The 25,053-nt window shown below is 47.4% G+C and overlaps 1 protein-coding gene across 5 annotated transcripts in view; it reads left to right on the top strand.

The window, feature by feature from the left end:
* The first annotated feature begins 970 nt into the window (after window positions 1–970).
* Window positions 971–25,053, top strand: part of STAG1 (STAG1 cohesin complex component) — a 174,752-nt gene continuing 150,669 nt past the window's right edge. For 2 of the 5 annotated variants that reach the window (XM_088473849.1, XM_088473854.1), the window contains exon 1: window positions 982–1,357. The gene's annotated coding sequence lies outside the window, so the exon portion shown is untranslated. Of the gene's footprint in view, window positions 1,367–1,556; window positions 1,589–25,053 lie in introns of those variants that run through there. The other 3 variants (XM_088473851.1, XM_088473850.1, XM_088473852.1) reach the window with 3 other exon arrangements.

Below are 25,053 nucleotides of genomic sequence, written 5' to 3'. Positions count from 1 at the left end.
TCCGGGTTAAGGCCCCCATACATCAGCAATTGATTGCAGCAATCGTGCAAATTTGCAATCGATTGAAAAAGGGAAAGATTTTTATACACCATCGATTGCAAATTTGCACGATTGCTGCAATCAATTGCTGATGTATGGGGGCCTTCAGACTGCATTGTTTTTCACCATTCGTGTGTCACGCATGTAGCAGTAATTATCGAACTATATACTGTATGATTCCAAAGTTAATACAGAAAAAATATGCATGTCAGTCCCAACTATCTATGTATTGCCATGACACACTCAGCGTAAAATACTTATTTATAATCTATCTCTATGTACATGTATATATACAATGGATATCTATCTATCTATCTATCTATCTATCTATCTACGCATTTATTTGCAGCACTGTTGAGTGATCCCATGTAGCAGTAGATGTAATGTGGTTCGACCTTCAGTAGATGGCAGCACTGAGTTGACCACTTTAATTCTCCTCAGTGCCAGTGACGTTCCTGTTACCAAGACTACACAGTGATCTCTCCAGGGACGGGCAGCACCGATACTGCGCATGCGTGGCCACCGATGCGCGGATTTCGCACCTGCGCACTTCATCCTCCACGCATAAAAACCTACGCATGCGCAGAGTAGTACATGGGGGGAAGGGCTGGTGAGGAAATATTGCGCATGCGCTGTATTGATTTAGAAATTAAACCCACACATGCGCACATACGTGTATACCCATCAATATCATACATGTCGCGGTGGAATGGCGCATGTAAGCGGATGACCAGTGTATTGTGTGCACGCAGCTGCCGCTTCTAACGCACTTCTGCACGCCTCAGTTTCCATGGTGACGAGAGACCATCGCATGGTCCCGCCCAGTTGCTTGCTACCATGGTGACTGGTAGGCCCCGCCTCTCCATGTTCATGGTGACCGTGCGGACACCGCCTCCCTCTCTCCCGCCCGTTTCCATGGAGACGGAATGGACCCCGCCCCCTCCCGGCATCTCGGCCTGTCTCCGCCAGAGGGCGCCCGTTCCCCGGAGAAGCGGCGGCGCCATTCCGGTGAGCGAGATACCGCCAGATGGCGGCTTAGGATTGCTGCTCCCTGCCAGGCGCGGCCCGGGGGTTACCCCCATTATTATCCCCCTTACCGGGCCCCCCCGCCCCCGTGCACCGCGGGTAATACAATATTATACCTGGATCTACCCCAGTGGCGCTCTCCGCCAGGCCTGGGCCGCGGCCGCTGGGGCATTAACCCCCCTCCTGCCGGATCCTTTGTGCCCCTCACCCGAGGACACCAGGTGGATCGGGAACTGACCCCCCCCTCCCGGGGGCACCGGGACGAGCAGCAGACCGGGGATTTCCGTAGGAGGTGAGCCGGGTGTGTAAGATGGAGGAGGCCGGAGCGCGGGAACGGGGGGGTGGGGGGAGGGTGAGCTGGAGGCTGGGGCAGCTTCCCGCCACCGGGTCACACCGGCACTCCTCCCCTAGCGCCCCTACCCGCCCTGCTCAGCATTGTGTGGGCGCCAGAGATGACGTGTGTCCATCACAGGCTCTGCTAGACACTGACTGGGCTCATTAGATTGTTAGCTCTGTGGCCCAGGTACCCTCCTACCCCTAAGGACATTGTATCAGACATTTCTGGCTTTCTTACTTTATGACAGCTTATAGAGTGTCAGCCTTGTAGCTCAGTAGCACCGTCTGCTCCCCATTGTACCTGTGATATCCTGGCTGTAGAGTGTCAGCTCTGCGGCCCAGTGAGACCTGTATGTTCAGTACCTGTGTCAGCCGCTCTGCCATGACCTCTGTGTCTGACAGTGTTGTGTCCCAGCCATATATTTATATCCTATGTATAGTGTTCTATGTAAGTTACCCAACTACACTATCCTGTAACTTTTACTCTTTATGTTGTTCTTGTCTAACACTCTCCCTGCAACAGTGTAAGTGTAGCTCTATTCAGGGATATGTAGCTTACTGGACCTAAGCTGTGTGACCTTAGTTTCCCTCTTTGTTTCTGTATGTGTTTATAAATGTAGCGTTATGTGATATTATGTTAGCACATGTTGACTGTGACTGCGCAGTGATTTTTGTGCTTTTCATTTATTGCGAAATATCATCCGCTGGCGGCTTGTATGTCAGCGGGTGACACGTTTTGAGTGTACATTGCTTTATTGAATTGTTATGATGGCACCAGAGCTGCCCACAGTGTGTGGCATGGCTTTCAGCAATAAAGGATTGGCCATTGCCGCAGAGGTGGGTGCTATGTTTAAGGCTGGAAGTGTTATTGAGTTTGGTGTCTTCTTTGCCCAATGTTTGTTTTTTGTTTTTGTAAGATGTAATCTAGTGTAAGCTTGGTCTAGTCATAGATATACATGTGAGGCATTTTTAATACCTATCATCCAGGTCTTCTGTCCCTGACGTGCCGCGTGTGGGATGACGCTGACCCATGAATAGCCTTTCCTCTATTTAGCTCATGCTGATTGTACTTGCTGTGGCTTATAGGAAACCAATGGACATATTGCTGCTAATCATACAGGTGTGCACCTTAATGGTACTGTCTTCGGCCTCCTGTTTTGGGTTTTTAGACCGCACAGGATATAAAGTGTAGGTGTCGTCCTATAGCCACTGGGCTGAGTTGACAGCATTGTCATGTTGGTTTTGACCAATGAGATGGGCAATAAAAATGGTGGAATTTGTGTTTTTAAAAATGAAAGTATTCACGTCTTGTATTGAACATCTTTATGTTAAAAAGCCCCTACAATCTGGTTGGATCAATTTGCTGTATGTGGTACTTGCCGTCATGTATCAGATGCCTATTTCCCTCCAGATTTTAAATTTGCAAGCAGGACCATCTTACCTCTGTCATTCTGTTATTCAGTGTTTTATTACTGTTCTCTTCCGAATTGTCAAGTGCAACGCAATATGCTAGCTCTCCTTAATGGGAGAAGTCAATTGTTTTCTGCGCCGTGATAATTAATGGGTACCCAATGGAGCAATTAAATTGTTACTCTGTTCAGGCGCTAATGCCATGTGTGGACACACTTCTGCTTGCTCCTTCCTGAGGTGGCGAGAAGAAATGTGCAAGTAGTCCTGGTTTTGGGTAGGACTATTTGGGTGCCCTAACCAAGACTGTGGCTAAACCCAGTCTATTTGGACGCAATAATGGGCGCCCAGAACAACTGTATTGCTCAGTCGGGAGTCCATTAATTATTGCAGTGCAGTAAACAGTTGAATTCCCCCCAAAGTAATTGTTAAGTTATAGACATTTTTTTTTATTTATTATCTTGACAGAACTTCTACAACTTTTGTAGCAAACTTGTTATTGTTTCTGGACAAATATGGACTGTGCTTTATGGTCTCTTTCCATGGCTTCTCTTGCAGTAATATGGGACTTTGAGCCTATTTCATAAGAAGTGAGATGTGCACGTGTAGTGATCTAATATTGGATTGGCCGATCCAATTTTAGTTGGCCATTGGAAGTCATTTTGTAGTTCTGTAAAACCCAGACTGGATTTACTATGTAACACTCTCTACATCTGTGTTGCTCAATATCATATTTTTAGCCATTGACAACACTGTAGTTGGGAAGAACAAAATAAAGTGACACAAACGCACTTAATTTAGATAAGTCTTGTATGCTTGAAATTGTTCATGAATGTTTACCAGGGCACAAATTCAATAAAGTGAGCCCCAGGGCTGTGGATGTTGTCCTTTATATGTGTGCTTATGCATTGTTGCATGCTTTACTGCTCAATCTGCTTACGGCATAATTATAAATGACAAACTGCAATTCCTGTTATACAGCAACTTTTTTTTTTTCCTCTCTTCCTTGTTCTGTACTGTTGAACTCTATTATATTTGAAAATACAAAAGTTAGAACCATGCCCTGAGCAGTTATTTTTCTGCACACTCACGTGACTGAGTAATGGGTGCCCGACGGAGCAATTCAATTGTTGCTCTGTTCAGTGCGGATCCTGGGGATGGACACATTTCTGCTTGCACCCTACGTAGGTTGCGAGTAAAAATGTGCGAAAAGTCTTCGTTTTGGGTGCCCAAACTGCTGTTCGAGTGCGCTAAGCTGGACTTTAGATGGGTTTAACCGCTTTACACACGGCTAAAACCGGTCTCTTTGGGCACGTCATGCGCGAAAATGTCACTTGTCACTTAAGACGGGAGGGCAGGCGCGATCACCCCTTTGGAGTCCTTACACATCTTCATAGAAATGTGTATTTTTGTACCTATTCACATCTGTGTGTGAGGTCTGCGTTCCCTCTAAAGAATTTTTGTGCATCTCTTAATGCAGGGATGGGGAACCTCAGGCCCGGGGGCTGTATAAGGCCCCCGGTTTCATTTGTTCTGTCCCTCATCTGGCTAGAATAGCACCCTGCAGCCAAAATCTATGCAGCAGCGTCCTTAAGACACTTCAGATAGTCACACCGCTGCCCTTACAGCTCCCGGAGTATACTCAGGATGCTCCGGGCATTACTGTAATCACTGGCGATTGTGGCCCCGCCTCTGTGACATCACATGGGGTGGGCGTGGCCTGCACCAGGCCAGTGAATAATGTTATAAATATCAAAATGGCCTTCGGCAGAAAAAAGGTTCCCCACCCATGTGTTAATGGAATGTAAGATGTATCCTGATAAAAGCACTTGCCATATCCAATTTATAAAATGTAACTATGAGGAGAAATCCATTCAAAGTGATGTGCCACCGGGCAATGTGGCGTTTCCTCATTGCATGCGTATCGTCCTCTATGGGGTGCGAGGGAAAACCTGTGATGCCGGCGGGATGTGCCATTTCAGAGCAGCAATGGGGGCCGGATGCAATTAGCCTTTTTAATTAACCACAGGCTAATGCACTGGCCAAGGCTATTCAAGTACAGCTTGCGGGCTACTCTTAATGCAGATTTCTGTTTGCGTCCGAGGGCTGCTTGAACCTAAATCCGAGGTAAGTACCCTTATAGTGGGTGCAGCCTGGCATCTAGGGGTTAACGTGCATTAGTTGCGGATTTACTGCGCAAAGAAAAGGGCTTGTAATTGAGTAACTCTGGGCGTAAGAATGTCCGAGGCTACTAGCACTTTTCCTTGCGCGGTAATTTTCACTAATTGAATCTGGCTGTTAGGAGCCATCGCTTTAAATTGAGGCTAAATCTGTGGTGTTAACTATCGTGTGAAGGGCTCACGGCAGTGCTGCTTCTGGCAAGTGAGTTGTGGTGTTAGTAAAACTTATTTGATGATGCACATTTGATTTGTCTTGAGTATATCTATGTGCCATACACAGAACCCAATGTCCTGGTAATTTATTTATTATTTATTACCAGGACATTTATTACCAGCGCACACATATTCCGCAGAGCTTTACAGAGAATAGTTGGCCATTCACATCAGTCCCTGCCCCAGTGGAGCTTACACTCTATATTCCCTACCACATGCTCACAAACATACACACTAGGGTTAATTTTATGTTTTGGAGCCAATTAACGTACCAGTATATTTTTGGAGTGTGGGAGGAAACCGGAGTACCCGGAGGAAACCCACGCAAGCACAGGGAGAATATACAAACTCCACACAGTTAGGGCCGTGGTGGGAATCGAACTCACAACCTCAGTGCTGTGAGGCAGTAACGCTAACCATTACACCGTCTGTAATGTTTTACATGTTGTTTCTTTCAAACTGGTGATAATGCAATTACTAATTTGCTGTGATATGTGTGTGGTACATGTCATTCAATCGTTTCCCATCTACATAGATCTGATGATTTAAACTGGATTATGGTCTTTCACATTATGCCCAGCACTTGTACTGTGTGGGGATAACCTCGGCCTGCATCTTCTGACACTAAACCTGCCAAGGACATAATCACTTATTAAGTTATTTATATTGCGCCCACATATTATACAGCACTTTTATAGAGAATATTTAGTCATTCACATCAGTATACAAAATTTTTTTAAACGTTAAGTTTTTATATAATTAATAATAATTGTTGTGCGCCTATGTACTGACATAATCTTTTGCCTCTTGTCATTTACATCAGGCCCTGCCCCAGTGGAGCTTTACTATCAATATGCCCTTCTACATGCACACACGGGTTTATTCTACCATTATGTATGTGAATTGTGGGAGGAAGTCTACGCAAACAGGTGGAGAATTACAAACACCACGCAAATAGGGTCTTGGTTGGCAGTTAAACTCAATGCTGTGAGGCAGAAATGCTATCTACTACGCCACTGTGCTGCCCACCAACATCAATTTCCCTCTGCAGACTAAATGGATGTATTTATCCTTATTTCCTTTGAAATGATACTTTTAAAATCTGCATGTACAGAAGCCAACAATAACTTCTTATGTATTCATAACCTGTTGTGTGTAGTAGAGGGGGATGGGTGGACTGGTTATAATATCTGTTGATGACACTCAAAATAAAGGAAATGCAGACCTAATAGGGTTTACGATTGTCCACTGTGGCCTATAGTAACCATTCACAATCTTTCTGGTTCATTTTGAAAATTTAAAGCCGGTATCTGGTTGCTCTGGGTTACGGCATAATTTCTGCCTCGCCAATTTAGATGATCAAATTGTCTTTCTGGCTCTATCACTTGATGGCTTGTTGATGTGATGAAAATGCTGTGATGTGGTGATTCAGGGTTTGTCTACAAAAATATTCATGTACAAACAGCATTTGGGCACTAAACATTAAGTAGTAGTACTCCCCTCTAACCGTCCTCGGATGCCAGGCCTAGCTGCCTGTGCATTCTTTGTGGCTTGGAGAGCAGCCCTAGCTGTGTACTGAGGGGGTGGCTAGATGAATTGTAGTTAACATTGCACCACATTTTACCCTGCTCCCACTCAGCAATGCACACATGACACCTGTAATCACTCACTCGTGTCTGAGCTAACAGCAGGAGTATTATTTTTTTATGATATGCTGCTTATGTGCTGGGATATTGTTCAGTGTTTCCCAGGCTTTTGAAAACATTGCCCGCGCTGCTCCCCACCTTTGGAACTCCCTCCCTCTCCCCATCAGACTCTGCACCTCTCTACAATCTTTCAAACGAGCTCTTAAGACCCACTACTTCATTAAAGCCTTCCAGCTCTCATCCTAACTTGCTGCTACATCTTCCTCCCTCCCCGCCCACCCCATTCTGTGTCACTCCTGTTCGTCTGTCCCTCCCTTAAAGAATGTAAGCTCTTTTGAGCAGGGCCCTCTAACCTCTTCCTTCTCCCTACTGTAATTGAATTTATCTCTTACTCCCCACTAGGGCACCCAACACTCGGCTGCTTATATGGACGTAAAGGTCGCTAATCTAGCAATGTTTATTATACATGACCTGCTTTGTATTGTATTGTTAGTCACTAGTTACTTATTTGTTCAGGTACTGCAGGACACTTGTGGCGCCATATAAATAAATGATTATAATAATAACTAAAGGCACACATCCACTTGACTATTTTTTTGAACGTAATCGTTCATGAATCGGTTGCAAATCGCTTTGCAAAAATGTCTTAAACGACCAGCGATGCGCGCTCCCGCTGGTCGTTTTAGACAACATCGTGCAAAAATGCTGTACAACCTGACGATATTGTCAGTTTTTGCATGTTAGGAGATGATTGATGTGCCTACACTGAACGACTGCTTGTTCAGTGTAGGGACATCACAGACAAACGACTGCACGATTACAATGTCTTTGCCTGTCTAGTGGATGTGTGCCTTTAGGGCTCTATGTATGGAGGACCTGTGCCATTCTGGTGTCTTCTGTTTCTGCCACACCATTAGTGTAAAGGTGAACACTCATAGGGCGGAATTCAATTGATTCCAGCCCCTATCGCGCCCGACGGAGCTATTCAATTCTTGCTCCTGTCGGGCGCGATCGGCTGCCAGCGCTACATTTAAGCTCGCAGCCCCAGGGGGATGAGAGCTGAAATGTGCGAAAAGTTACCTGTTTGGGCGCCCAAACAGCACTTTTCGCGGTCGCGCCCATCACTTTGGTCGGGTTTAGCTACTTTACGCGGCTAAACCTGACCTCTATGGGCGCGATCAGCGCGAAAAACGGCATCAATTGAATCGCGGCCCGCAATCTCCTGTCACTTTAGACGGGAGATGCGGACCGCGTAATCAATTGAATTCCGCCCATAATGGCTTTCTGCGTGATGCCACTCCCTTTTAAGATGATTGGACCTAGCCATGCTATGTGAAACCAGCGCATACTACAAAAGATCCACCAGGACCCACTGTTCTTCCCAGGGCCGTTTTGATGGGCATTTCGCCGGGCAGTTTTCTTGCACTGGCCAGGGCTAGTCAGCCAATGTGGGATTCCATGGGCAGTGGAGGTGCACCCTAGGCGGGGCCGACCCAGCCGGCGGGAGAACCCTGGCCTCCACCCTGGCACTGGAGATGGGCTGCAGGCATTCCACTGAGCAGTTTGGAGGGGGGGGGGGGGAGGAGAGGGTGGGAAGTGTGTGCGGTGGTCGTCGTCTTTCCTTCTGTGATTGGATTTTGGTCTGCCCCCGCTCGCTCCACTTTCATTACTATGGCCTCAGTAGTCTTAACAATTTGCTTTTTCGGTCTCATCTGCAACTCCCTCCCCTTGTTGTACCTTGCTGAGATAAGACACGATTGTGACTGGAGGCCCTGGCTTCAGACAGTACTGAAATGCAGCACACAATGGAAATGTCTTGAAGTTAATGTCTGGAAATGTGCAGATAATTACCCAAGTGGTTTGGGGAATCTGAATTGCTCCATAAAGCAGACTAATAGCTATGTGTAGGCTCTTCCCAGTTGTGCATCCTTACAGTGTAAAATAACTTTTCTAATCGCTGCGACCAATCGGACACAGCCACCACTAACAGCTTCAGTCAGCACTATCAACTTAAACTTATCCTAGAGCTGGCGCAAGTCATAGACTTTTGGTGGACATGTTGGTCTCAGCTTGCCATGACACCACATCCTTACTGTTGTCACAGCACGCCTACTGCAGTCGCACTTCCCGTGATTCCACGCCCATTCCAGCCACCACTTCGGCTCCCTAATCACACTGTCAAATCAGACAAAATAACACGCAGATGACGGAAGGTCGCGTATGTGCAGTGGGAAAAATCGCAATTTGAGACAGAAAACAGTTTGAGAGACTAAATAAAGCCCATAGTAACTATGACTTACGCCTCTAGCTGTGGTAATAGAAAGGGAGAATACTGGGACAGCCCAGCATTTGTTTTCTCGCTAGATCCTAAGCATTTTGTCATGTATGTTAACCTGGGAACTATACCTGTATGAAAACATTATAGGCTATTGCCTGCCCCCTATATTTCTGCCACTGAAAACCTGTTAATAGGCTGTGTTTTATGGTTTAATTTCTATGGACCATCAGCGAATCTCCTCCGTGACTAGTTACATTGTGAAAATGGCATCTGACTGGTGTAAAAATCCTGTATCATAGCGTTCAATGCTAAATTATGTATTCAGTCTGGTGCCACTTTCACAATGTAACTAATCATGGAGGAGATTCTGAAATTCTCTGAAGGGTTGGATTCTCTGCCAGTGTTCAGAATACGGCATCAAGGTGGTCAGACCTCTAACCATAACCTCCAACCCCTCGCAGCCTAACCCTTCCCCCTAATGCCTACCCAAACATTGCCCTAATATTTACCGTCTGTTGCTGTTGGGATTCCAGTGCCAGTATTCTGAGTGCCGGCATCCCGATTACTGGGATGGAAACTACATCCCATGGTACCATATGTAATAGACTGCCATGGAGCTATGGTACAGTATGTAATAGACTGCCATGGAGCTATGGTACAGTATGTAATAGGCTGCCATGGAGCTATGGTACGGTATGTAATAGACTGCCATGGAACTATGGTACGGAATGTAATAGACTGCCATGGAGCTATGGTACAGTATGTAATAGGCTGCCTAACACTTCCCCTTAATGCCTACCCAAACATTACCCTAATATTTACCGTTGGTTGCTGTTGGGATTCCAGTGCCAGTATTCTGAGTGCCGGCATCCCGATTACTGGGATGGAAACTACATCCCATGGTACGGTATGTAATAGACTGCCATGGAGCTATGGTACGGTATGTAATAACTGCGATGGAGCTATGGTACGGTATGTAATAGACTGCCATGGAGCTATGTTGCAGTATGTAATAGACTGCCATAGAGCTATGGTGCAGTATGTAATAGACTGCCATGGAGCTATGTAATAACTGCCAATGAGCTATGGTACACTATGTAATAACTGCCATGGAGCTGTGGTACAGTATGTAATAGCCTGCCATAGAGCTATGTTACTGTATGTAATAGCCTGCCATGGAGCTATGGTACAGTATGTAATAGACACCCATGGAGCTATGGTACTGTATGTAATAGCCTGCCATGGAGCTGTGGTACAGTATGTAATAGACTCCCATGGAGCTATGTTACAGTATGTAATAGGCTGCCATAGAGCTATGTTACTGTATGTAATAGCCTGCCATGGAGCTATGGTACAGTATGTAATAGACACCCATGGAGCTATGGTACTGTATGTAATAACCTGCCATAGAGCTATGTTACTGTATGTAATAGCCTGCCATGGAGCTATGGTACAGTATGTAATAACTGCCAATGAGCTATGTACGGTATGTAATAGACTGCCATGGAGCTATGGTACAGTATGTAATAGCCTGCCATGGAGCTATGGTACACTATGTAATAACTGCCATGGAGCTGTGGTACAGTATGTAATAGACACTCATGGAGCTATGGTACAGTATGTAATAGGCTGCCATAGAGCTATGTTACTGTATGTAATAGCCTGCCATGGAGCTATGGTACAGTATGTAATAGGCTGCCATAGAGCTATGGTACTGTATGTAATAGACTCCCATGGAGCTGTGGTACAGTATGTAATAGACTCCCATGGAGCTATGTTACAGTATGTAATAGGCTGCCATAGAGCTATGTTACTGTATGTAATAGCCTGCCATGGAGCTATGGTACAGTATGTAATAGACACCCATGGAGCTATGGTACTGTATGTAATAACCTGCCATAGAGCTATGTTACTGTATGTAATAGCCTGCCATGGAGCTATGGTACAGTATGTAATAACTGCCAATGAGCTATGGTACGGTATGTAATAGACTGCCATGGAGCTGTGGTACAGTATGTAATAGGCTGCCATAGAGCTATGTTACTGTATGTATTAGCCTGCCATGGAGCTATGGTACAGTATGTAATAGCCTGCCATGGGGCTATGGTACAGTATGTAATAGGCTGCCATGGAGCTATGGTACAGTATGTAATAGGCTGCCATGGAGCTATGGTACAGTATGTAATAGGCTGCCATGGAGCTGTGGTACAGTATGTAATAGGCTGCCATAGAGCTATGGTACTGTATGTAATAGCCTGCCATGGTACTAAAGGGTAAAACTGTTGATCTGTTTCCAATAATGCAAATGAGTACTTTGTTCCAGCGTGAGCAGAGACATGCAGATGGCCTGGCTTATTTGTTACTTGCAAAACTGTAAAATGTCTGCATACATGTGTTGAGCAAAAATCCAACATGTTTTGTTGTTACTAGTAAATAGACAATGTTATTGTCTGCTTTATAAGGCTGTAAATTCTATAATAGTGTGCCTGGTTTTTCTTTGCCTCAGACGAGAGAAGCAACGAGCTTGGAATTTGCTAATGTATTTTTCTTTGGTATTGAATATCCCATAACAAAAACACTTCTGTATGTAACTCTACAAAGCTATTTAACAAAATGCAGTCACCTTGGGCTATTGCTGGAAATACCTATTAACATAATACACAGTCACCAGTGAACAAATATGTACTATGTTTCTACTTCAGGGTCCATAGGGTATCCACAGGATACCTTGGGGGTATAGGTGTGACGTCAGTCGCAGGGCACCAAAGAGTTAAGCTTTCAGCCTCCCAGGATGCACTAGGTCCCCCTCCTATACCCCGCCCCCGGGCCAAGGCACCTCAGTTTAGTTTGGTGCCCGGCCGGAGTCGGGTGCACCTGTTGGAGTGGGGGCTAGAAGAGCCCCTGAAGCTTATTCTTCATGCAGCTGTGGCTGCACATCTGGATGAACAGCATGGACAGTCAGTCCTGACGTCCATGCTGTCTTCCCTACACCCCGCCGGTACCAGAACGCCGGTACTGATCCGGGGATGCTGGTGGGCGTCTGGGGTCACAGCTAGCGGTGACCCCAGATGCTCCGGACCATGGCCGGATTCAAGGGGGACAGAGGTAAGCAGCGGGGTCCCGCGGTGGGTCCCCGCTGATCACATGGTCCTAAGTCCCCAGGCAGGGGGCTCCCTGGGGACTGGCTGCAGCGTGGAGCCAGGCGACCAACCTGCGCTTCCACTACCCCCTGGGACAGCGGACCGCAGCAGAGCGGTAGCGCTGCGGCGTCCCAGGGGTTAAATGCATGCCAGGGGAGCGCGCCTTCCCTGTCTCACAGCCGGCGCCTCCCCCGCTGCACACAGCCCTCTCTGCATGCTGCCGACTGGTCCTGTGGCAGCGCTCCTCCCCCAGGCCAGCCTCCTCTCTGCTCCTCGGCGGCCATCTTCTCCAGAACGCATGGTGAACGCTGCTGGAAGCGCTGGACGGAAGCATCGTGGTCTGGGTCCCCCCGCATACCTCTCCTCCGCTGTGGTCAGGTCTGTGTATGCAGCGCTGTGTCCTACCAGGCCCTGTGTCTGTGTAGTTGAGTGATCAGCGCTGTTAGTGCAGGAATTGTTATTTTTCTGCATTGTATGTGACTGTGCTAGCGCTGCTGCCTGTAATCTTTTCTTCTCTAAACTGTCAGCTTTATTACTGTCCCTGTTCTTTCTGCTAAAGCCCTTGCGGTGCGGTGCTGCAGGGTGGTCTCTCGCCTATTTAATACTTAATTGGTGAGAGAGGTCACATACGTGGTGCCATCATGTCTGAAAGTGATTTTCCCCTCCGGCTACAGTGTACCACGTGCAAAGTACCGTTAGCGGAGGGGGAGGGTAGCGCGGAGGGCCTTTGCCGGCAGTGTTTGTCCATGGCGCGGCCTATTACGGTTACAGCACCGGTACAGGAGCCGCCCTGGGCTTGTTTCGCTCAGGCGTTAACAGCGTTAGTGGGCCAGTTAGCTCCGTAGCCCGCGTTTACTCCGATGGGTTTGTCCCAGCAGTCTGTGGTGTCGTCACCCATGCAGGGGTTCCCACGATAATTGGTGGTAGTGGTACCCCACAGTCTCCCTATTTCCCCGCTCCCGGGTTCTCAGGAGCCAGCGTGGGTTAACTCCCTGACGAGTTCTGTACAGCACTTGTCGGATGTGTTGCAAGGGGAGTCTGTGATGCGGTCTCATAAAAGGCCGGTGGCGTCTCTGTCCGCTCCTTATGAGGATGACGAAGGGACGTCTGATGATGGGGAGATTCTAGATCCTTACGATCAGGAACCTCTCCATACTAAGGACGCTGATGCTAAGTCCAAAGTATATATTCCTGGACTTATTCGGGCGGTCCGCACAGCCTTGGTGATTGAGGACGAAGTTCCCCCAGCGGCTAAATCTAAGTATGCCTTTTTCAAAGATGTGAAGGGCGATGCCACAGTCTTTCCTCTTTCGGGTCAGTTGGTGGACCATTTAGAGGAGGCGTGGAAACAACCTGGCAAAAGATACCAGCCGCAGAGACGCCTGGCGGTGGCTTATCCGTTCGCGGATAATTATTTTGCGAAGTGGGAATCCCCTCCACAGGTGGATTCTCACGTGACCCGTCTTGTCCGTAGTGCCACATTGCCGATGCCATCCATGTCCTCCCTTAAGGATGCTACGGACCGCAAGGTAGAAATCTGCCTGAAGTCCGCTTATTCCCTTGCTGGGGGGGCAGCACGGCCGGCTATGGCCATTTGCTGGGTTGCCAGAGCGATGGAGCGCTGGGCGGATTCATTAGAGGCTTCTTTTGAATCCGACTGTCCGGCCGATCAGGCGGAGTTGATTGGCAATCTCCGTGATTCGGCCACCTACATCAACGAGGCGGCTCTAGACATTAGTACTCTGGTGTCTAGAATTTCTTCAGCAGCGGTAGCTGCTCGTCGCACCTTGTGGCTGCGATCCTGGAAGGCGGACGCAGATTCCAAGAAAGGTCTGGAAGCGTTGCCGTTTACCGGAGAAGTTCTCTTCGGTCCGGATCTGGATAAGATTGTGGCCACGCTGGCGGCAGCCAAATCTGCCTGTCTCCCGTCGGCCGCTGCTCCTTCTGGTTCGGGACCATCGTCCTTTCGGTCATCTAGGGCCCAGGGCAGGCCCAAACCACAGTCGTTTCCTCGACAGGCTGGCCCTAAGAAATCGGTCAAGCCCCGGAAGCAGGCATGGAGTACCAGACGTCCGGCCCCCAAGCCAGATGGCAAGCCTGCGGCCTGACGGTCCGGGCCTCCCTTTGGGGGATCCCAGGGTGGGAGGCCGCCTGCTACAGTTCGCCCAGTGTTGGTCGACCACTTCGACAGACACTTGGGTTCTGGAGGTGGTTTCCCACGGATACGCCCTCTCCTTCCGGCACAGACCCCCGGCTCGCTTCTTCACCACGGGTCTCCCATCAGACCGGAACAAGGCTACGGAGCTGCGGAAGGTATTGCACACTATGCTCCAGGCTGGAGTTATAGTGGCGGTTCCATTCTCCCAGAGGGGCCAGGGTTTCTATTCAAATCTATTTTTGGTACAGAAACCCAATGGTTCATATCGTCCGATTCTCAACCTCAAAGCACTCAACAAGTCTTTGCGGGTCCCGAAGTTTCGGATGGAGACCCTACGGTCCATCATTCTGGCGCTGGAACCTGGGGACTACTTGGTGTCATTGGACATACAGGACGCTTACCTGCATGTCCCTATTCTTTGGCGCCATCAACAGTTCCTCAGGTTTGCAATCAGCAGCGACCACTTCCAGTTTCGGGCGTTACCTTTTGGCCTGGCAACAGCACCACGTGTTTTCACCAAGGTGATGGCGGTCATGGCGGCTTCTCTGCGGCTGCAGGGAGTCCGCATGTTGCCGTATTTGGACGACCTGTTATTGGTGGCAGGATCTCCAGAGCTCCTGTTACGCCACTTGGACCTGACCATTGCACTGCTGCAACGGCACGGCTGGCTAATCAACTGGCAGAAGTCCACTCTAATCCCGTCTCGGAGGATTCTGCATCTTGGAGCCTTATTGGACTCGGGACAGCAAAGGATCTTCGTGACGGAGGACAAGATCTCTGCTTTACAGTCAAGGGTGCGCAGTTGTCTGCACAGCCGCCGGGTGTCCTTACACTCGGCGATGAGGTTACTGGGCTCCATGGTGTCGGTGTTCGACATGGTGGAATACGCCCAGTTTCACTCCAGACCTCTGCAGCACCTGATCCTGTCCAAGTGGAACGGGCTGACTCAGTCTCTGAAGTCCCAGACGATTGTGCTCACCCAGGAGGTTCGCCTGTCCCTTACGTGGTGGTTACAGACGACCCACCTCAACAAGGGACGTCCGTTCTGGGTTCCAAATTGGGTCCTGTTGACAACGGACGCCAGTCTTCGGGGCTGGGGAGCAGTTTCGGGTCCACACTTGTTCCAGGGCAGGTGGACGCCGACAGAAGCGGAGTTTCCAATAAATATCTTGGAACTCCGTGCGGTCTTCAATGCTCTCCAGCAGGCACAGCGGTTTCTCCAGGGTCGCCCGGTGCAGGTCCAGTCGGACAACGCTACCACCGTGGCCTACATAAACAGGCAAGGAGGAACTCGCAGTCGGGCGGCTCTCGTAGAGGTCTCTCGGATCCTGGTTTGGGCGGAGCGCAATCTTCCGGCCATATCAGCGGTCTTCATCCCGGGAGTGCTCAATTGGGAGGCGGACTTTCTAAGTCGCCAGGACGTTCATCCGGGGGAATGGTCCCTGCACCCGGACGTTTTTCAACTACTGGTGGACAGGTGGGGTCTTCCAGAAATCGACCTCATGGCGTCCCGGCACAACAACAAGTTGCCGGTGTACGGGTCTCGCACAAGAGACGAAGGGGCGTCTCTGGTGGATGCTCTGTCCGTCCGGTGGACGTTCCGGTTCGCATACCTGTTCCCTCCGGTCTCCCTTCTTCCACGGGTAATCCGGAAATTCAAACAGGAAGGAGGGACGCTCCTGTTGATAGCTCCCGCGTGGCCCAGACGGCACTGGTTCTCAGACCTTCAGGGTCTGTCCGTGGACATTCCTCTGCGGTTGCCGCTACGACCGGACCTTCTGTCTCAGGGTCCTTGCCTTCACCCGGACCTGACTCGGCTGTCTTTGACGGCGTGGCTGTTGAGACGGCCATGCTGAGGTCCCGGGGGTTTTCCAGCTCTGTGGTGCGTACCATGTTACGAGCTCGGAAACCGTCTTCCGCGAGGATATACCATCGCGTGTGGCATACGTTCTTCCAGTGGTGTCGACCGAGAGGTTATGCACCGCGGGAGTTTCGTCTGTCTCGGATTCTCGCCTTCCTGCAAGCGGGACTAGATCATGGGCTTCGCCTTGCTTCTTTGAAGGTACAGGTTTCGGCCCTATCTGTCTGGTTTCACCGTAGGATTGCTACAATCCCGGATGTGCGCACCTTTATGCAGGGTGTTCTCCGCATTCAGCCGCCCTTTGTTCCACCTGTGGCGCCTTGGGATTTGGCTGTGGTCCTGAGGGCTCTCCAAGGACCGCCGTTTGAACCACTGGGCTCAGTGGATCTTAAATGGCTAACAGCTAAGACTGTTTTCCTTCTGGCCATTGCTTCGGCCAGACGTGTTTCTGAGTTAGGGGCTCTTTCTTGTAGACCCCCTTTCTTGGTTTTTTATGGGAACAGGGCAGTGCTCCGCACTCGGCCCGAGTTTCTTCCCAAAGTTATTTCCCAGTTTCATATTAACGAGGAAATAGTTGTTCCGGCCTTTAACTCACCGGGTCTTTCCGTGGGTGAGGCCTCTTTGGATGTTGTGCGGGCCTTAAGGACTTATGTTGACCGCACTTCTTCGTTTAGGAAGTCGGACGCTTTGTTTGTCCTCTTTGGCTTCCGTAAAAAGGGTTGGCCTGCTTCAAAGCAAACTTTGGCAGCCTGGATCCGTATGGCTATTTCTGAAGCTTATCTTCATGAAGGCCTACCGGTCCCTCCTTCTCTGAAGGCTCATTCCACTAGGTCTGTGGGTCCTTCGTGGGCAGCTCGACGTGGTGCCTCGGCAGTTCAGATCTGCAAGGCTGCTACGTGGTCTTCTGTCCATACCTTCGTGAGGTATTACAGGTTTGACACCTTCGCCTCTCAGGATGCTTCCTTTGGGCGGCGGATTCTCCTTTCTGCACAGGAGCGTCCCCACCCTTAAAGGATACTGCTTTGGGACATCCCCAAGGTATCCTGTGGATACCCTATGGACCCTGAAGTAGAAAATATGAGATATGGTAAGAACTTACCCTTGTTATCTCTATTTCTACGAAGTCCATAGGGTTCCACAGGACTCCCGCCCTGTCGCACCTGTGCTGCAGATGGGCTTTGTTCTGGTCACCGGTTTTCCGTCTCCCTCTGGTGAGAATGTGATTCTTGTATGTGTCCAGATCTTTGTTCTCTCTCTTCCTTCTCCTCCTCCGGCCTATGGCTTGGTAACTAACTGAGGTGCCTTGGCCCTGGGGCGGGGTATAGGAGGGGGACCTAGTGCATCCTGGGAGGCTGAAAGCTTAACTCTTTGGTGCCCTGCGACTGACGTCACACCTATACCCCCAAGGTATCCTGTGGAACCCTATGGACTTCGTAGAAATAGAGATAACAAGGGTAAGTTCTTACCATATCTCATATTTTTTTTGCCCACGTGGGGCTTGACTCTATTCTGCGCGATGTGAATCGCTCCGGGTATCGGCTCCCAGAGCTATTCAATACACCGCGCAGCTAACCCCGACTAAGGATTTCTTCCCGCACCCCTCCCGAGGCTGTTTTCTTCCCATCGCACCTGGAAAACGGCATCGCGCCGGGAAGTTTGGTCGGGGAATGCCCGTTCTCGCGCCTTAAACAGGGTGTTTAGTCATGAGAACGGGCATTCTCCAACTAAACACCCCGCACAATTGAGTATCTCCCGGGGCTGTTTACATCGCAGGGCAATTGAATCGACCCCATTGTTATTTATTATTAGCATTTAGTTGTAGGGTACCACAAAGTTCTGCAGCACAGAGTAAATATGCAAAACAAGGGAACGAAGTAAGAGTTGGGTACATAAATGTATGTGTGGGTACAGTTGGACATATACCAGTCATCTAAGTTAGTGAGCGAAAAGGGAGGGCCCTGCCCGTGAGAGCTTGCACTCTAATGGGGAGGGAAAGAAATGGGGTTATACAAGGGGGTTAAATATATAGGGCCGTTTTCAATTAGACGTCAATGGACTTTTTTTCGCCAACGGCGAAATTGGCCGACTTTCGCCGCGAAAACGGAAGGGGCAAAATAAACAGGTAAAAACTCTGGAAGTTGCGTCTGTACCCCAAAAATGTCTGACTGACTTCGAAATATTATTATAGAAGTGTACTATTGGCCGTAATAAAAGTATTTTGGTTGATTAAATTGTGTTGGTTGACGGTAGTTTGCGTATACGGAAAAAAAAAAAAAAGATTGCTATTTCTTCCCCAGGAAATTGCTATTACGCGTTAATTGGAGGTACGTTAAAATGAGTGCAAGTATATTTTCGTGTCAAATCGCTTGCTGCGACCATGTACAATGTTTAAAACACTTGACATATCCATACCGCCACCCCCAAAAAAACAGACCCAATACGTTAGCTCATTTTCAACTAATTTTTTTTCACCCAAAAGTTGACCGGTCGTTGTTTGCGCAACTTAGGAATTTTTTTGGGGGAAATTTATCATTAGGGGAGGGGTGTTCAAAGTGTTCTGAAAGAAATCCCCAATTTTTTTTAGGCAAAAATAGGGAATTAGCATATTTTTTTTTTTTTTCTCCTGGTCTGGGATGGAGAACTTTCTCCTGGTGTTTTTTTTTGGGCGTTGGTGAAAAAACCGTCCATTTTCGACACTAATTGAACACGGTCCTAAGTTGGGGAAAAATGGATCAGACAGGGGTCTGATAGGCTATTGTGAGTATCTGAGTTGTGAGGAAGCACGTGGTCTTGTGTATAGATTTGTAGTGAATTATCTCCAGATGTAGGGCATTTAACGTGCTTATACATCAGCTATAGTTTTCATAAATTCCTCTTGCTCACTGCAAGTTTTCCTACGGTCCCACTTGGTTATAGTGTTTGCTGTAATAATTGAAACGGTTGATATCAGATGCTTGAGCTATCCCAAAAGATTCCAGCGTTACAGCAGCGTCTGTACATCTTAAGTAGAAATTGGACGGCAGAGCTGTTAATACCACTCACCAATACACGGGAGACTTCCCGTATACTGACCCAATTTACATTTGCAATACTGCCTCCACCCTCTTGTCACAGCTTTATCTCCTCTATCTTCTGTTCATTATCTCCTGTGACTCTCAGGGCCCTTTTCAGATGGTTACTATGTTGCTGTCCCTAAAGGAGTAAAACTTGTGTTGTAAGCTTGTGAATTACCTCAGGTTAGCAACATATTTATCCTCCTGTTACATATGTTGTTCATGCAAGGACATACGGGACATGTTACTGACCCTTAAGAATATTTAGTTGTATTGGGTGAGGAGGCTGCTCCTCAGAGGAACAAGTTATGTTGACAAAATTGTTTGGAACTTAAATTTACAGAACATTATTAAAATGGAAAATTTTCTATTGTACAATGCAGTTTTTGTGGGGCCCTTTTCCATTAAGATTCTGCCACATCCAAGGTCATTGTATTGCCAAATCCAGGCAAGGACCTCTCTTTATGCTGCAACTACCCTGCCAAGCACCAACCTTAAACTATTTGCTAAGACTTTAACTAATCGTTTGAAAAGAGTGCTGACCCCTCACTTTTCTGATTCACCCCGATCATATTGCACAACACCAGACGCACTATTAACCTGATGCACCACATCAATAGGGTTAAAATTCACTTTTGTTCTCACCTCATGGGATGAGAGAAAGCTATTCTTCCTCCACTCGTTTTTGAGTTACTGGCAGCCAGGATTAGAGCCAACCTGGACTTTCAGGGTAAGGCTTTACAAGCGGTTTCTTTTTGCCAATGATATTCTCCTTACCTTGACTAATCCTTGGGGGGGGGGGGGGGGGGGGGAATTCAATTTCAGTTGGTTTTTTTGGGTACCCGTTAATGATGGGCACCAGACGGAGCTATTCAATTGTTGATCCGTTTGGGCTAGAGTGCTGTGGGCACCCAGAGTTTTGCTTGCACTGCCCTGAAGTGGCGGCACATAACTGAAAAAAGTCAGGCGTTTGGGTGCCCAAGCTGCTATTGGGTGAAAAATGACCTGTTTGGTTGCCAAAGCGGCACTTTTCGCGATCGCGCCCAGTTTTAAATGGCTAAACCCAACCTCTATGGGCGTTATCAGCGAGATAACAGGCATCAATTGAATAGTGCCCGGCGATCTCCTGTCACTTTAGATGGGAGATTGGGCACGCTAAAACAATTGAATACCGCCCTGTGTGTCTTAGCAGCTAAATTTAATTTATGGCGCTCTCCGCTATCAAATAGGCATCTCCATTATTAAGTCTTGCTCTCTTTTTTTATATATCAATTTAACTGTGCCCCCTATATTTAAGTCCATGTCGAGGGATTTGGCAAAGTGTACATATCATTACATACCCTGGTTTGGCAGAATCAACAAGGTTAAAATGAATCTTCACTCATTTGTTCCAGACCCTCCCTGTACCTTTCCTGGCATCAGAGCCAAGTTCCATGCAATCGCTATGTAACTGATTTATATAGTGTTTATGCTAGATCAGGCGCCGGGCCTAGAAATGGGCACTCGAGCATGGTCACAAAAAGGACATAGCTGCAAGAAAAGGGGACCTGCCTTTAAGACCCCCCCCTTTTTCATAACTTTTGGGGGCGTGCCTGGCACTTACGGACATGCCGGGCTGCCCCCAAGCTCTCCTGTCTCTGTGATTAGACGCTGGGCGCATGTGCCCGGCATCTGTTCACTGGTGCTGATCGTACTGCTGTTTTTCCCACCCGTGGGACACTGCGACCTGTGGTTGGGGACGGCCCCTGCCATGTTTTAGCGGGGTGCCGCCAAAAGGGCAGATGTGCACATTAGTGGGACATTTGGAACTAAAATTAGCCATTTACATTAGAAATGACTGGCCGTCTTGCAAGAATAGGATGCTTTGAACATAAATCAGTAGAACCCAGATAATTGGTGGTGTCTATTAACTAGACTGAGAATGTACAGTGCCTTGCAAATGTATTCACCCCAATTGGCTTTATACCTTTTTTGTTACATTACAACCTGTAATTTATTTTTTTTTATCTGAATTTTATGTGATGGATCTGCATAAAATAGTGTAATTTGGTGAAGTGAAATGAGAAAAATATATATAAAAAATAATCTTTATAAATAAAATTCTGAAAATTAGCATGTGCATATGCAATCATCCCCTTTGCTATGAAGCCCCTCAAATGTTCTGGTGCAACCAATTACCTTCAGAAGTCCTATAATTAGTGAAATGAAGCCCACCTGTGTGAAATCTAAGTGTCACATGATCTGTCAGTATAAACACACCTTTTCTGAAAGGCCCCAGTGGCTGCAACACCACTAAGCAAGAGGCATCACACCATGAAGACCAAGGAGCTCTCCAAACAAGTCAGGGACAAAGTTGTTGAGTGGTACAATTCTGGGTTGGGTTATAAAAAAAAAAAATATCCAAATCTTCGATGATCCCCCGGAGCACCATCAAATCAATCATCATCAAACGGAAAGCACATGGTACCACAACAAACCTGCCAAGAGAGGGCCGCCCACCAAAAGTCACAGACCGGGCAAGGAGAGCATTAATCAGAGATTCAGCACAGAGACCAAAGGTAACCCTGAAGGAGCTGCAGAGTTCCACAGCAGAGACTGGTGTATCTCTGCATGTGACCACAATAAGCCATACACTCCATAGAGCTGGACTTTATGGAAGAGTGGCCAGAAAAAAGCCATTACTTGGTGATAAAAATAAGAAGACACGATTTGAGTTTGCCCAAAGGCATGTGGGCGACTCCCCAAATGTATGGAGGAAGGTGCTCTGGTCAGATGAGACTAAAATTGAACTTTTTGGCCACCAAGGAAAACACTGTCTGGCGCAAACCCAACACATCCCATCACCCCAAGAACATCATCCCCACAGTGAAACATGGTGGTGGCAGCATAATGCTGTGGGGATGTTTTTCAGCAGCAGGGACTGGGAAACTGATTCGAGTCGAGGGATAGATGGATGGTGCGAAATACAGGGATATTCTTGAGCAAAACCTGTTTGTCTGCCTGTGATTTGAGACTGGGACGGAGGTTCACCTTCCAGCAGGACAATGACCAGAAGCATACTGCTAAAGCAACACTCGAGTGGTGTAAGGGGAAACATTTAAATGCCTAGTCCACGCCCAGATCTCAATCCAATTGAGAATCTGTGGTCAGACTTGAAGATTGCTGTTCACAAGCGGAAACCATCCAACATGAAGGAGCTGGAGCAGTCTTGCCTTGAGGAATGGGCAAAAATCCCAGGGGCAAGATGTGCCAAGCTCATAGAGACTTATCCAGAGTGACTTGCTGCTGTATTTGCTGCAAAAGGTGGCTCAACAAAGTACTGACTTTAGAGGGGTGAATAGTTATGCACACTGAAGTTTTCTGTTATGTTGTCCTAAATGTTGTTTGATTCACAATATAAAAACACCACAACTTCACAGTTGTAGGCATGTTCTGTGAATGAAATGATGAGCACAATTAATCCATTTTAATTCCAGGTTGTGAGGCAACAAAACATGAAAAATGCAAAGGGGGGTGAATACTTTTGCAAGGCACTGTATCACCTCTGTGCAGGATTACAACTGCCCTATATGCGATAGGCAAATCTGGCTGGAGCGCTACTTGTTCAAATACTATGGAAATTTTGCAGCCACAATTCATATTGCGGATTGTATGTTAATCAAACATCCATTATCCTATCTGTATGACCTTCAAAATGCATGCCGATGGCTCCTCACAAATTGTATCAATATAGACCTAAGCGAGTTACCTTTGTGCCATCTTTACTATATAGATCATTTGCTATTAGCCGCAGTACAAATTACACACAATGGGGCAGATGTGACGCTCTGGAAAGTGATAAAGTGCAGCGTGATAAACGACCAACCACTCAGCTCCTAACTGTCATGTTACAGGCTGTGTTTTGAAAAATGACAGTTGGGAGGTGATTGGTTGATCGTTTTTCACTCTCCACTTTATCACTTCCTAGAGCTTCATACATCCGCCCTATTATTAGGAATAAAAGCAGACAAGTTGCTAATGTAGAGTTATTCACATTATTTACCACTTTTCACTTCCATGTTTTACAATATTTTGCTAACATATGAAGACAGATTTCTATTCTATGATTTTAATGCATAGCCAATAAATGGTTTATAAATAAGTTTCCATAGTTACCTTAAAGTGCCTACTCTCAGAATACTCTCATCTTTGCATAATTTATAATCTGTGGAACACCATCCTATATCTATACACTGATCAGTCATAACATTAAAACCACTGACAGGTGAAGTGAATAACATTGATTATCCTGATATAGTGGCACCTGTTAGAGTGGGATATATTAGGCAGCAAGTGGAAGCAGGAAATATGGGAAAGCGTAAGGTCTGAGCGACTTTGACAAAGGCCAAACTGTGATGGATACCCTTTCTCACTTTATTCAATGCAATCTGACTTCTCACCCCTAGGATGCAGACTGATAACTGATATATGTACTAATACACTGCAACAAAAGAATGCTGCATCTTTGTTTTGGAGGAGATGAATGGTTACAGATGCACTCACAATTTGCAAAGCAATTCAATTGTTGCTCTATTCGGGCACCAGTTATAATAGTTCGCACCCAAAAGCACGAAGTTTAGCTGCGTATAGCGGCTAATCCCCTCTAAAGTCCTGCTTCAGGGACCCAAGCTCTAGTTTGAGAGTCAAAACACCCAACATATCGCACATTTTTGCTCGCACCCGGTAGGCTGCGAGCAGAAATGTGCGGAGCCGCGGCTATTCATGCCAAAAAGGCAACAATTGAATTGCTCCTCGCGCCCAAAAGAAATAGCCGCGGCTAAAATAATTCAATCGCCCCCCTATAAGACTACCTAAGGAGTGTTCATCTGAACTTTATTGTGCTCATAATGGGGTGGATCTAACGCCTTAAAAAAAGCACTTTAATATAACTAATGCCGGGCATACACTACAATTATCTGTCCAATCTGGATGGTTGGAATGAAAACCTGGTAATGTATGTGAGCAAATGACTGTCGATCATATGGTCTTAAACACTGGAAAACGGTATGTCGGGCTCCCAGCGTAGGGGTAATGATAGGCGTCGGGATTTCAGTGCCTATTATTAGACCCTTGTCGGGATTAGACAGTCAGGAAGCCGGCGGTCGGCATTTCGACCGTTGGCTTCCTGACCGCACATTTTTGCTTGCCACCTTAGGAGGGTACGAGCAGAAATAAAAATTGTATTGCCCCCATAATGTATTCCATAGAAGCCACAAAATGAATATGGGCCTGAAGAGCCACTAGCAAGGGTGGGCCTGGTTTTTCCAATATGTAGCAAGATTTAGCCGCATTACAAATCTATACTACCAATTTATCGTCATGTTTACGAGCAGAAGGGACAGGGACATTCAGGAGCGCCACAGAGGGATCACAAGGCAGCATCAGGTTGGTGGTATGAGTAATCTGGCTCTATACTTGGTCGCAAAATGTACAAACAATAGGGCAATCCCACCATGTGTGAAAAAAACGTGCCTTCAGCAAGAGTTGGGTGTTGCTGGGTAAGATAGCATGGAGCTGACTTATTGAAGCTTTGGCATGATGTTGTCCAATCATTCCTAGGGGGCGATTCAATTCAACGCGAATTGAATAGCGCGGGGGCGAGCTCCCAGAGCTATTCAATTCAGTGCGCTGTGTGGTCGGAGAATGCTGGTTATTGTGCCTTAACAAGGGTGTTAAG

The sequence above is a fragment of the Taudactylus pleione genome, unplaced genomic scaffold (assembly GCF_031769625.1).
Source record: "Taudactylus pleione unplaced genomic scaffold, aTauple2 ptg000142l, whole genome shotgun sequence".
NCBI classification, from domain to species: Eukaryota; Metazoa; Chordata; class Amphibia; order Anura; family Myobatrachidae; genus Taudactylus; species Taudactylus pleione.
Note: the sequence above shows the minus strand (reverse complement) of the source record. Positions and strands in the feature narration are given on the sequence as shown.